The sequence below is a fragment of the Mesocricetus auratus genome, unplaced genomic scaffold (assembly GCF_017639785.1).
Source record: "Mesocricetus auratus isolate SY011 unplaced genomic scaffold, BCM_Maur_2.0 Super-Scaffold_100027, whole genome shotgun sequence".
Lineage (NCBI taxonomy): Eukaryota > Metazoa > Chordata > Mammalia > Rodentia > Cricetidae > Mesocricetus > Mesocricetus auratus.
Genome location: NW_024429208.1, coordinates 7,479,905 through 7,493,713, shown reverse-complemented (window position 1 = coordinate 7,493,713; position 13,809 = coordinate 7,479,905). Strand labels below are relative to the sequence as shown.

At 48.6% G+C, this 13,809-nt stretch overlaps 1 long non-coding RNA gene across 1 annotated transcript; it reads right to left on the bottom strand.

Moving 5' to 3' along the window:
* Positions 1 to 7,424: 7,424 nt before the first annotated feature.
* LOC110340987 lies at positions 7,425 to 12,012 on the bottom strand. The gene is made up of 2 exons (XR_002382843.2): positions 10,904 to 12,012; positions 7,425 to 9,200 (listed from the first exon to the last, which is right to left on the bottom strand). It is a non-coding gene; the product is annotated as an uncharacterized LOC110340987 (long non-coding RNA).
* Positions 12,013 to 13,809: the final 1,797 nt, after the last annotated feature.

The following is a 13,809-nucleotide window of genomic DNA, read 5'->3' as shown; positions in this document are numbered from 1 at the left end:
GAAATCCCATTTAGGGCTGTGTTGACAAGAGTTTCGGTCCTGCCCAGTCCTGAAGCAGTTTAGTCCCAAATAAACACAGAGGCTTGTATTAATTAGAAACTGTTTGGCCGATGGCCCAGGTTTCTTATTGGCTATCTCTCTCACACAATTATTTGTATTAACCTATGTATCTCCATTTGGTCTTGGCTTACCGGAGAATGCCTGGGTGTCCTATCTTCCCAGTAGCTACCTGGAGTCTCCCTTGAGACTCACTCTCTGCCTTCCTCTTCTCAGAATTCTCCTCGTCTGGTAGCCCCATCTATACTTCTCGCCTGGATACATCCTGCCTGTCCATTGGTTGAAACAGCTTTATTCATCAACCAATCAGAGAAACATATATTCCCAGCATACAGAAGGTCATCCCACATCAGGATTGGGTGCTGCAAAGTCTCTCATTCTCTATGCATTGTCTCTGTGTTAGCTCTCACACTGCAAGAAGCAGTTTCCCTGATATGAGTTGAGCAAGGCACTGATCAATAGGTATAGCTATATGTCATCAGGAGTCATTTTATTGCTATGTCCCTTTAGCAGAATAATAGTGTCAGGTTTTCTGCCTATGACAAGTCTAGTCTCAGGTTCTTGGCTACTTTGGCAGTATTAAGAATGGGTTCCATCTCATGGAGCGGGCCTCAAGTTCAATTTTTTTAAAGTGGTTGGTTACTCCCCTAACATTTGTACCGGCATTGCACCAGTATATCTTGCAGGCAGATCACTGCTGTTGCTGCTTGAAATTGACGCTAACCTGTCTCCTCCATTAGCATGAAGAGCACCTTCCACTACCCTGAACACCAGTCAGCAGGCGTGACGCTTCTACTTCAGCTTGACTTCTCCATGTGTGATGACAGAGGAGGTGGTGTCTTACTATCAGGTTGTTGAGAGCAACCAATAGACTTGACAATAGTCTGCTATGTTTCGAGGCTCCATGTGTGATGACAGAGGAGGTGGTGTCTTACCATCAGGTTGTTGAGAGCAACCAATAGACTTGACAATAGTCTGCTATGTTTCGAGGCGTGTGGGAGGCAGTCCTTGGGACCCTTCTGGCCAATGACTCATCAAGATGTTACCCATTCCTGGCACTAAAGGTTTTACTTGGTAGTGTTAGATGTCTTGTCGGGACATTGTCTCCCCTATTATGTGGTGATTTCATTTAGATTTTATTTTATGTACAGATCTTAGGAAACTACTATAGTAGTATGTTTTCATATGATTTCTAAAGAAGCCTTTAGTGTTAGTTTTCCCTCCCCATAGCCCCTTCTTTCCCACCCCCACCCCCTCTATTTAATTCCCCTATTTTAGTTTCCCTCTTATCGCTCCATAACCCTATATTCTGTTTCCTCTTTCCTGGGAGATTCTCTCCTCCCCACTGGTCCCTTACTGAGTATGTAACCTCTGTGGTTAATTGGATTGTGGCTCGCATATGGAAAGCTTGAAGACTAATATCTATATGTAAGAGAAAGCATTCAATATATCTTTTGGGGTCTGATTTACCTCACTCAGAATGATTTTTTTCTAGATTTACCAACAATTTTCATAATTTCACTGCTTTTACAGATGGATAATGTGGTACATTTGTACAATGAAACGAAACATTTTCATTAGAATTCATCAGTTGATGGATATCTAAGCTGTTTCAATTTGTGGCTGTTATGAATGGAGCAGCACTGCACATGGATGAACAAGTATCTCTGTGGTAGGATGTAGAGTCCTTTGGGTAGACACCCAAGAGTGGTACAGCTGGGTCTTGAGGTAAATTAATTCCCAGCTTCCTGAGGAATTACCACACTGACTTCCATAGTGCCTGTACAAGTTTTCACTCCCACCAGCAATGAATAAATGTTCCCCTTACTCCATGCCAGCATGAGCTGTCATTTGTTTTATTCATCTTGGCCATTCTGACTGGGGTAAGAAATCTCCAAGTAGTTTTAATTTTCATTTCCACGATGACTAAGGATGTTGAACATTCTTTAAGTGTTTCTCAGTCATTTGTGTTTCATTTTATGAGAATTCTCTCTTTAATTCTGTACCCCATTTCTAATTAGGTTATTTGCTTTCCTTCCTTCCTTCTTTCCTTCCTTCCTTCCTTCCTTCCTTTATTTGAGACAAAGTTTCTCTGTGTAGCTTTGGCTATCTTGGAACTCTTTCTGCAGACGAGGCTGGCCTTGAACTCACAGATATCCACCTGCCTCTGCCTCCCGAGTGCTGGAATTAAAGTTGTGTGCCATCACCACCCAGCTGATTATTTGTTGTCTTTATATTTTATAGAAAGCAACCCTCTATCAGATATATAACTGGTAAAGATCTTTTCCCATTCTATAGGTTGCTACTCTGCCCAATGGTGACCTTTGCCATACAGAAGCTTTTGAGCTTCATGAGGTCCCATTTATTAATTGCTGGTCTTAGTGTCTGTGCTATCGGTATTCTGTCCAGAAAATCCCTTGGACATAAATGTTTTAGACAGTGGGATACCAGCCTCTGGGGAGGAGTCTTTGCAAAGAGAGATATCAATGGAAGCAATGAGTCATGGCAGAAAAGGCCAGAGGCAACCAGAGCTGGGCCAGGTGATGGGGACAGAAGCAGAGAGAAGTCAAAGGGCGGATAGACTAGTGTTCATAGCACTTGGGATTCTGTTCTAGATGTGACAAGAGCCACAGAGGGATGGAAATCTGGGAAGTGCCTGAGTTGATAACACCCACCACACAGGACATGAACACAGATGGCTCATGGAGAGGGTGCCCGGCCAGCAGACTTAGGAACAAGGTTAGGGCAGGGTCTGAATCCAGTGCTCCCCTGCTGAGTGTTACTGAATAAATGTCTCCACGACCCTGAACCTCAGTATTCTTGTCTGTACAGTGGGGCCATAGAGTCTTTGAAGGACTTGAAAGATTGACCAAGACTGCCACACAGTGATGGGTCCATGAAGGCCCTTCCTTCCCTTCCTGTCCTGTGCAGTCCTGGGATACTGTTCCCTTACAAAAGCACACAATCTCTATTGCCATGGTGTGTAGGTTTAAAGATTGCTGGAGAGACTCCTTTAGAGCAAGCAACTGACAAGAAAACTGCCCCTGGACCTGAAGATCTCTGCTGCCCCCTCCCCCAGACTTTTCCACATGTCGGCACCAGCACCCTGAGACACCAAATGATGACTTTGATCTTTACTGAGTGTCTCAGGGGTACTGCTGCCAACTAGGCAGGAAGCAGGCTGATGACCCGCAGTCAGAGAAGACTGGGAAGCCATGTGTGGAGCCGTCACTTTCCCAAGGCTGTCTCCCTGGAGACCCAAGATGTTTGTACAGGAGTTGCTCCAGGAAGTGATGTGTAGGCCCTATTGTCATTGAAATAGAAATCTCCAGTCCTCCTTAAAACCCACAGCAGGGGATCAGAATGGCCAGCAGGAAACCGTTCAAATGGCCACCTGAGGGCCCATTGCTCTTCAGCCAAGCACAGAGCAAGGACAAGGACCTCTCAGGTTTAGCTGCTGCTTGCAGGGAAGTGTGGTGTTTTGAAAGAAAATAGGTGGGGGGCCGGAGAGATGGTTCAGTGGTCAAGAGCACTGACTGCTCTTCCAGAGGACCTGGGTTCAATTCCCAGCACTCACACGACAGCTAGAAACTGTCTGAACTCCAAGTCTGTCATCCTCACACAGACACAAATGCAGGCAAAACACCAATGCAAATAGAAAACAGGCTGGAACCATTCCTCTGGGAGGTTCCAGGGCATGCTTCGACTGATCTGATAAATTTATGTGTTCCCCTTTCTAAGTCAGAGGACCAGCCGAACTCTGCTTCTTCTGAGGTACAGTTGAATGCCACCACCAACAGTAGACACCCCGACTTTATAAACACGTGCACAGTCAGCCTTACTTTTAAAAAGACGAGGGTGAACTGGCTTAAGATGCAGTAGGACCCAAGGGCTCACCGTGTCTGTTTGTACATCCCTGCCTTCCTCTCTGACCTGGGGGCTTTCCCATGTGGCTGGTGTCACGGTCCACTGGCCGACTGTCTGGCCTCACATCTGGCCGGTTGGGTCATGCACCAGAGGAGAGAGGAACTTTGTGAAAAATCTATGAGAAATGTCCTAGGGAGTGACTGGGCACAGTGGGCCACATTTTAATGTCATAGCCATGAGTCACAGGTTGCTTTGTTAATTATATTTTTAAATAGAATTTTTTATGCTGGAACTATTTTAGACTTATAGAAAAATGGCTAAGCTGGAACACACAGTTCCCAGATGTCCCAGAGCAATTCTCTTGACTGCTAACATCTCAGAATAGTAGGGTACATTTGTTAAACTAATGAGGCAACATCGATACATTAGCGCTAACGAGAGCCTATGTTTTATTCAGGCTCCTTGGGTTTGCCTTGTCCTTTTGTGTCCCTAGATCCAGTGTGGCACTTTTCATGTCTCCTCTCAGCTGTGGCAGCTTTTCAGCCTCTCCCTGTGTTTGATGACCTTGACATCTCCAAGGAGGCCCAGTCATCCCTTTTGTAAACTGTCCCTAATTAGGATCGGTCTGATGCCTGGTTCCTGAACAGCCTGGGGTTACAGGGCTAGGGACAAGGTAAGCACAGGTTCCCCCACACTATTATCAAAGGTGAGGCTGAACATCGGGATCATTTCTGTGGGCTCTGACCTTGATCAGCTGGCTGGGGGAATGTTCGTCAAGTTTCTCTCTGCAAACTTTTTTTAGTTCTTCCTGGAGAGAAACAACTTTGGGCAGACTAAGCCCCACTCCTGAGCACAGTGTGCCCACATAAACCTCTGATTCTTCTGCATGGGGAACTGGCTTCTTGCCCTTAGTGTCTCTTCAGCTTCTGATTATATCATCCTGGCTTTGTGGGAGTTTGTCTTAAAATCGGATTCTACTTCTCTTACTTTACTGCTGATCTGTTTCACTCTTGGCTGCCTGGTGACTCTTCAGGTGGCTCCAAGCCTCTTTGATGGGTCTACAACAATGCGCTACACCTTCCTTTTCCTTTCTTCGAACAAGCATCTACTCATCCCAAACAGGAAACTGATGATGGACCAGAGCAAGGATACAACCGAAGTCTAGCCTGGTGAACCAATTAGTGTTTGGGGGTGACTTACAGGAGCATGGGTAACTCAAATGTATTCACATCACCGAAGTCCATTCTACCACAGGTGGTGACTCCATCCATCCAGGGAGTTACCTGCACAACTTGCAGGCAGCTCTATGTTCAGAGTCTCCTCCCCTCAGCAGTTCTTACTGCTCAGATAACGTTGGAGAAGGAGAGAACTTGTGAACCTGGTGAGTTTTGGGGACTTCCTGATACTTGGGAGTTGTCTACTTTCTGAATATTAGCAAGCTTCTCCTAGGGATAGAAAAATTCAATTCAGAGGATATTACTACATGGAAGGTGTGTGTGTGTGTGTGTGTGTGTGTGTGTGTGTGTGCGCGCGCGCGCGCATGCATATAGAAGTCAGAGGTCAATGTCAGGGTTGTTCTTGCATGCCTATCTGCAGAGCTAGCCTACAGTGTTGGCTGGAGGCAGTGCTGGCGACCATCAAGGATTGTAGGTCAGTGTCACCTGCCTCAGAGTGCCAAGCCTCTGGGTACACCATCCATGGGGGGGGAGAGGGGAGTAACCTGTACATTCTCTGTGGTTGGGTGCACTTCTGGATGTGACAGGAACACTGCACCATGGGATGTTTTCATGCTCCTTCCCTATCTGAGAAATGTCATTTCTCATCAGAATTTCCAGGGAGAGCAGAGCTCAGAGCTGTTCTGGGAAGGAGGCATTGCCCCAGAGGCATCACTAAAATTCCATCTATGAGCCTGCTCGGCACTGGTGAGAACTGGGCAGAACGTCTTTTGGGGAAGGCTGATTGGTAGATGACCACTGTCTTCCTTGCTTTCTCACTGCTATGACAGAGCACAGGCTATGAAGCCACTTGAGTGAGAAAGGGTATTTTGGTTCATGGCTCAGAGGTACAGTCCATCACGGTGGCAACACAGCCTTGCCTGTGCTGGGGGCGGGTTGCTTGCTCTAGGTGCATCAGGAAGCAGAGAGAGATGAGTACTAGAGTTCAATTGGCTGTCTGCATTTGCTCGTTTTATTTAGTCTGGGACCTCTGCCTATGGGATGGTGCTGCTCATATGCAGGTGGGTCTTAAATGTTTGGTCAGTTAATCCTCTCTGCAAATGCCCTAAAGTGTGGCTGACACCTTGGCATTCCTCAGTTCCATCAAGCTAACAGTCAAAAATTAACTACCAGAGCCACCTGAAAAAGACACACACTATGCACTCGGGAGGCAGAGGCAGGTGGATTTTGAAGAGCAGGCGTGAGTTTGAGGTCAGCCTGGTCTACAGAGTGAGTTCCAGGACAACCAGGGCTACAAAGAGAAACCCTGTTTCAAAACAACCACCAACACAAAACAAACTCACAACAGTACAGTTGTACAAACGAACTCACAGTGATTGTGACAGTATGCACAATAGTTGTGCAGTCTCAAATCAGACAAAATCCCAGCAAGGAGGGTAGGAGGTGGGCACAGAGAGAAGACCCGTCCCTAGCTGAGGAGTTTCTAGCAACTGACAGCTGCTAGGAAAGTCAGTTTTCTTAAAGGTGTGGCCCTGGTGGGATGTAAAGGTGTGGCCCTGGTGGGATGTAAAGGTGTGGCCCTGGTGGGATGTAAAGGTGTGGCCCTGGTGGGATGTAAAGGTGTGGCCCTGGTGGGATGTAAAGGTGTGGCCCCTGGTGGGATGCTCCACTCCAGGGCTCACCTTAAGCCCTGCTGCAGAGGTGGGCAGAGTAATGGTCATTTAATGACACCGCACTTCTCCTGAGACTCCCTGTCCCAAGCACAGCCGTGTGTGTGTGTGTGTGTGTGTGTGTGTGTGTGTGTGTGTGTGTGTGTGTGTGTGTACCTGCCCCCTCCAGGACAGCAGCTCATAGGCCACAGCGCTCTCTCTCTCACTCTCTCTCTCTCTGGTGTGTTAAGTATGTCTCCTTTTCCTTTTTTTTTCAGAGTGCTTTCCTAACATTTTGGGCTTTTATTCCTCCAACATCTGGGGCTTCTTTGGTCTTTCACTGAGGCTTCCCATGAGTTTTTAAAATGATTTATCTTTATATATGTGTGTACTTTACTGAATTTATGTGTACAACATGTGTAAGACCTTTTGGAAGCCAAAAGGGGGTGTTGGGTCCCCTGGAACTATGTCACAGAGGGTTGTCAGCTGCCATGTGGGGGCTGGGAAGTGAACCCGGGCTCTCTGCAAGAGCAGTAAGTGCTTTTAACCACTGAGCCATCTGTCTGGACCCTTTGACTGACAGGGATAGCCTCACACTGAGGGGGACCCTGCAGGTATCCAGGGAAGAGAAATGCACCTTCAAAGAGATGAGGATGAAAACCCAGCTCAGACTGACTTCGTCAACCTGGACCTAGTGCCAGATAGTTCACTGTTAGCATATTCAAGACAAGTACAACTTGGGAAAAGGTTTCCAAGTGACAATCATTACAATTCCATGTGTGCAAAAGCTTAAGGTGTGACTACATAGAAACTCCTTTACAAAGTACACATGACCATAAGGGTGGGTTCCATAGCTAAAAGGCCTAGAATCTAGTGTGGCCTCTGACAGAGACAGCACAGAGGTCAGCAGTGATATCTCCCTAAGGATGGGTAACTGTCCAGGGAGGGAAGAGACCGGGATGACTATTCTTGGTGATTTGGGTAAGGTCTGCCTCTATAGCAAAAGGTGGGTGAGGTTTACCTCTACAGACAGCAAAAAGGTCATTAACATTAACAAAATCCACTTCCAATTTTCTGGGTGGGAAAACAGGTATTTTACCTCCTCATTGAGAAGAAAGTCCTGTGTGTTTAACATTCCTGGTTTCCCTAGTGATCTGTGGGCGCAAGGACCTTTGTGTCCCCAACATCACACCTGTCTAGGGAAGCTCTGTGCATTGATCGTGCTTTTCTTCAGAGGCATGAGTTGGTGCAGTTATGTGCATGGGAAATCTTCATACAAATTGCGCTCCCGTCAAATGCAGCGGCCCGTTCTGTTTTTCAGGCCGGCTGGAGCTCTGGCCTCATGCTCGCTTCCCAGCTTTAATGAGAAAAGACAATGACACAAGACTTGGCATCCGAAAGGAAGCACGCAGCTCCTTGGGAAGCAGGCCAGGCCTGTTTAGAGAAGCTCCTTAACCTTAGAGCTGAGGTGTTCGAGCAGGGTGATTAACATGTTACACAGCGGTGCCTGGCAAAGCGGCTGGTGTCACAGAGCAGGGAAACAGCTTTGCTCCAGGCGGATTGAGGACCTGTCACCTTGGAGTACCAAACTGGGAATTTGAGTGCATTTAAACGTCTACACAACTGACTTGAGGTTCTGCAGTTTTATCGCATAGTTGTTAAAGCTACTTAGGAAGCAAAAGCTGTGCAGGGTGCCTGCTCCGAGGCATTTTGCTTCTTAATACCAGGGTGCTCTGCATTCTGTCCTAACTGATGGGCACATGAGAAACAAGGCTAGGGGAGGAAATAAAGGTAAGACTGACGTTTACATCATAGGCTTGTTTGGAATGATGCTGGTGCTGAAGGGAACGGGGAGATACATTTAGAGGACAGGTAGGTGGGTGGATGGACAGATGGGTAGATAGAGTCATGAATATATGAGTGCATGGGTGATTTGTGGATGCTGAATGGATGCATGCATGGATGATTAGATCTATGTGTTTATGAATGGATGGACGGATTCTTGGGTGGATGCCTAGATGCATACATGTATGTGTGGATGACTGAGAAAATACAGATGTTTGGTCTGTGACAGGTAAACATGTGATAGGCAGGCAGGCAGGCACTGAGTTTTTACTATGGGGCAGGCTTCAGGTTTTAGAGGTCCAAGATTCCCGGATGAGGGGTTAGGACCACTACCTCTGAGGAGGCGACATCTGACCTGAGCCAGAGCCAGAAGCCAGCTTCACAAAAGGTGGAGAGTTACTTACTACAGAGAGAAACGCTGAGAGGCAATGGCAGGACATTACCACTGTGTGGAAACTACAGTGTGATGGTCTACAACGGGGCTGCAGGAACACAGTGCATGCTCAGATACCTCCGAGATCACCGTCTTCTCTAGGTACTCTAAGACTGACCCACACAGGCATACCAAACCACGATTTCGCCGAATCTGGGAGAGCTCCATCAGGACCTAGAGATGGGGTGGAGATCAGGTCCTCTGGCTGGTGACCAAGAGTCATTGTTCAAAACGGACTCCAGCTTGTGATTGGAGGCTTTTAGGGCTTGTTAAACACTCAAGCTCTGGCCCCTTTTACCCAGGGGTTCCCAGATCCACTCTGCCTGACCCCACGGTGACCACACCATCCTCTGGGAAGCCTTGATCCCCTGCTTACGCCTTTTTCACAGCCCCTTTCCACACAGCACAGCACAGTTTAGCTTGAGCTTTGTGTCCTGTGTGGGACCTTGGCTGATGGTCTATCAAGATCTCGACCAGGAAACAGGTCCTCCATGTGGACTGGGGTGGGCAGTCATTTATAGGAGCAGGGCAGGGGGTCTCCTTGCTAGAACAATGGAATGCGGGTAAACATGGGTACAGTGGCATCTCAATGACTAAGATCATTACCAGTGTCAGCATGGGAGGAGGAGAGGAGAGGGTGAAGCCCTGGGGAGATGCTGGCGTTGCTATGGCAATGGTTGTGATTGAGGAGAGTTTATACACACAGGGAAAGGAAAAATGAAACCCAATGGTCACACACGTACCTAAGATGCGAGGGGCAGTGTTGGAGGGCTCTTAGCCACAGGAAGGTGTGGCTAAGCCAAAGCTGGGGACTGGAAGGTGATGACAGAACGCTGTTAGGACATGCGGTGAGATCAGGGATATGTCAGTTGTCACAGCTGGGAGGGACACTCCTGGGTGGAGTGCGGCTAATTGTGTTCCAGTGCCCAGGACAGGCGCACACGGAGAGTTGTCCAGCTCAAGTGTCAACGGTACTAAGGTGAGGGCGGTAATGAGGAGGGGAACCCCAGGGCAGAGCATGGAGACCTGGGAGCGTGAGTAAATAGCTCTGATTTCCTCGCTCAAGCTCCCCCTGCGGCTGCGCCAGGGCACCAGGGCTCTGGCCATCAAGCAGTTGAGCGGTGCATTGCTTTTTTGTAGCGCTGTGCCCAAACCTGACAGAACCAACTGAGGAGGGCACGGTGTAGCGGGGGACCGCACATCATGGTGACAAGGGAGAAGAAAGAGAAGGGGCGAGAGAGAACGCCTAGGATGGTTGGCTTTTCCCTTCTGCCCTTGTCCCGTGAGGCATCTTAGTTAGTCTTCCTTGGAAAAGCTCTCACACACCCAGAGCTGTACCTCAGTCTCAGAGGTGACTCTAAATTCAGCCAGGAAGACAGCGAAGAGAAGCCATGCCTCCTGCGGTCCTGTCCTCTGGGAGGGCAGGCCTACTCTGAGGAAGATGGTTCCTCTTGGCCACGGCCTGTTATAAAGGAGACTTCCTGGAAAGAAGCCGTGCCTGCAGAGGCTAAAATTTCACTAAAATTGGGCTGTGGAGAGGTTTGAATGTTGCAGGTCCAAGATCCTAATTGTAATTTACTGTGGGCTATCTTTAGCCCACTTAATAGCCTTTCCTTGACTCTGCTGTGTCAGGCCTACCACGCTGGCGAGTACATAAAAACCTTTCAGAATGTTTTAGTAACCCGAATTTTTCTTTTTTCTGTGTTTTCTCAACCGTTTTTAAATGATTTGGTAAAAGAACACTTAAAATATGTAGGGCTGGGGGCAGGGGTGGAACAGGGAAGGGGTGTGTGTGTGCTGAACCTTTGTGGGTTCTAGTCCCAGTTCCATAAAAACAAAATGGACAAAACTCAAGACACATGCAGAGGGTAAATTACCTGCCTCCTTTTTCTCCTGTCCCATTGGGTCAGCACAGCTACGTCCAGGTGTCAACATGTAGGTTTGTAGGTGCGGGCCATGGGACACCCGGTTAGGGGGCCTTAGGGACGCTGGAAAGGGCTTCTTAAGAACCTCTGCCATGGTGGTCACACACAATTGGAGTTTGGGTTGGAGATGAATTCAGTTTTTGCAAGTCCTGGGGCGCTGGCAGCCTCTCTCCCATGCCCCTTGGTACAGGGACTTCTGGGAAAGACTTCCCACCTTGGCATCTTAGAACAATGTTAGAATGTCTCTGTGGCCCAAAACTTTGGGGGCTGTGAAGACAGGTACAGCTGCCCATCAGATTCCAGCTGCCCATCGGATTCCATATGGGGCTTGGTGGGGCCCACAGCAAGCCAGGAAAGCTGGGGCCGTGAGGGAGGGAGGCAGGGAGACAGAAGTCTTTAAATAAGAGTGTGGGCAGTGCTGTAACCTGAATAGCTTTCACCTTTAAGCTGATTCTCTGCTAAGTTCCTAAAGGTGGTATGAACGTCTCCTTTCTGATTTTATGAATTGGTTCCAGGTGGCAGGATGAAAAGGCCGTGGGCAGTGACATTTTGTAGTTGAGGTAGGTCCCGCCTCTGGGAGTCTGTGGAAGCCCCCTGACCATAGGGAAAGTTCAACTCCCATGTGTACTCAGCTATCCCAGGGGCCACGGCCACGATGCCAGAAGAGAACAGCCGGAGTCAAGGACCATGTGCCGATGTGCAGTAAGGTGAAGTGCAGCCTCCTGTGGGCAAACTAGTGTCTTAGCTTCATTTCTGTTGCTGAGAAAAAAACAACAACCGGACAAAGCGCCTCTTAGAAGAGAAAGGAGTTGTTTCAGCTCACAGTTCGGGTACCGGCTCAGTTCCTTCTTGTGGAGAAGTGAAGGAGGCAGGAACTCGAAGCAGCTGGTCATGTGACGTCCACTCTTCAGAGCAGACTGAAGAGCATGCTCACTCACTTCCTCTGCTCTCACACAGCCCAGGACTCAAACTCAGGGAATGGTGCGTCTTAGCTAGGGCTTCTATTGCTGTGAAGAGACCCCACGACCATGGCAACTCTGGTTTTTTGTTTTGTCTTTCTTTTCGAGGCAGGGTTTCTTTGTATTGCTTTGGAGGCTGTCCTGGAACTCTCTTTGAAGACCAGCCCGGCCTCGAACTCACAGAGATCCGCCTGCCTCTGCCTCCCGAGTGCTGGGATTAAAGGTGTGCGCCACCACCGCCGAGGAAAAGATTTAACTGAGGTGGTAGCTTACAGTTTCAGACGTTTAGTCCATTATCATTATGGTGGAGAGCATGGCGGCTGACAGAATTGTGGCGAGCAGGCAGACTTGGCGTGGGAAAAGTAGCTGAGGGTCCTACATCTTGCAGGCAACTGTCTCACTGTTGGCTTGAGCATATATGAAGCCTCAAAGCCCGCCTCCACAGTGACACACTTCCCCCAACAAGACCACACCTACCCCAACAAGACCACGCCTCCTAATAGTGCCACTCCTGTTGGGGTCCATTCTCTTTCAAACCACCACAAGGTGCTTCCCCGTTTCAGGCTGGTTTCCCCACATAAGTTCAGACAACCTCCCTCCACCCCCAGACATGCCCACAGGCCAATCTGATCTAGACAACTCATTGAGACACACTTCCCAGGTGATTCAAGACTTGTGTGCCACGTTGACAGTTTAAAACTAAGAGATGTTGGGATGAGGTTGTGTCAGCCTTAAATAAGACCTAAATCCAATCGACAGGTGTCCCTAAAGAAAGAAGAAGGCAAAACTAAAAGAGGGAGGGATGTGAAGTTGGGAGACGTTGTTAAGGTTCATTCCTTGGGGGAGATGCAAATGATGTCTACCCCTCCTCCTAAGGTCCCAGCTTCACCCAGGGAACCAGTGAGTTCATTAGGCTTCCTCACAGGGTAGTGGGTTGGGGGCTTACAGCAGGAGCATGGGCGGTCTTCAAGCAGCCACACTGCCAGGTCTGCATCCAGCAGGGATGATGGCTTCCCTAGGGGTGTACAGCGGGAACTCCTCCCTGCCCCTTCCCTTGCACATGCTCCAGCCTGTCTTCCGGGGTCACAAGCAATCAGAGCAGAATTGCATACAGCTGGTTGGGAGGGGTGGCTGGACACCTGGGCGAGGCTCTCCTCCACCTGGTCCCCACTAAATCCAGGTTCTCCCTCCACTCCTCCTGTAAGTGAATTAAACAGTAAACAGGCCCAGCTGTGATGAGCTTTTGTGCACAGTCTCGGGAGTGCTGACAATGGTGGCTGTTTGGTTTAGGGGAATCGTCCCATACATCAGATGTAGAGTTCGGAGCCCTGTGTCTGCAAGCCCAGGGACTGTAAGTAACTCTCAGGAGTCAGGAAAGGGGCATGAAGTCTCCCCTCAGAGCTTCCAAAAAGACCAGCCCTGCCACCACTGGGCTGGATGTCTGGCCTTAGACTGGTGAAAGATTATTCTGTTGTTTAACATCGTGGGTTCATGACACTTTGGTATGGAAGCCACTGGAAACACACGCTGCTTCAAAGGGATTTTTAGAAACCCAACTTACACTGACTGGCTAGTCCTGCCAGTTAGCTTTCTAAACACTGTGCCTAAGCCCCTAACAGGAAGATCTCAAGGGGAAAGAGATTCATTTTGGCTCGCGGTTTCAAAGGACCCAGTCGGTGGTCACTTGGCTCCACGTATGGCCCTATAATGACAATAGGGGAATGTGGTGGGAGAGCGTCTTCAGGGCTGACAGGAAGGAAACACAGGAAGAAGCCAGGGTATGTCATTCCCAGTGACCTACTCTCTCCAGCAGTCACACTCCCCCCCCGCAGTCTACCCCTTTGGCCACCTTTCAAGGTGGCTTTGTATTATGAACACATTAAGAGATTAATCCACATT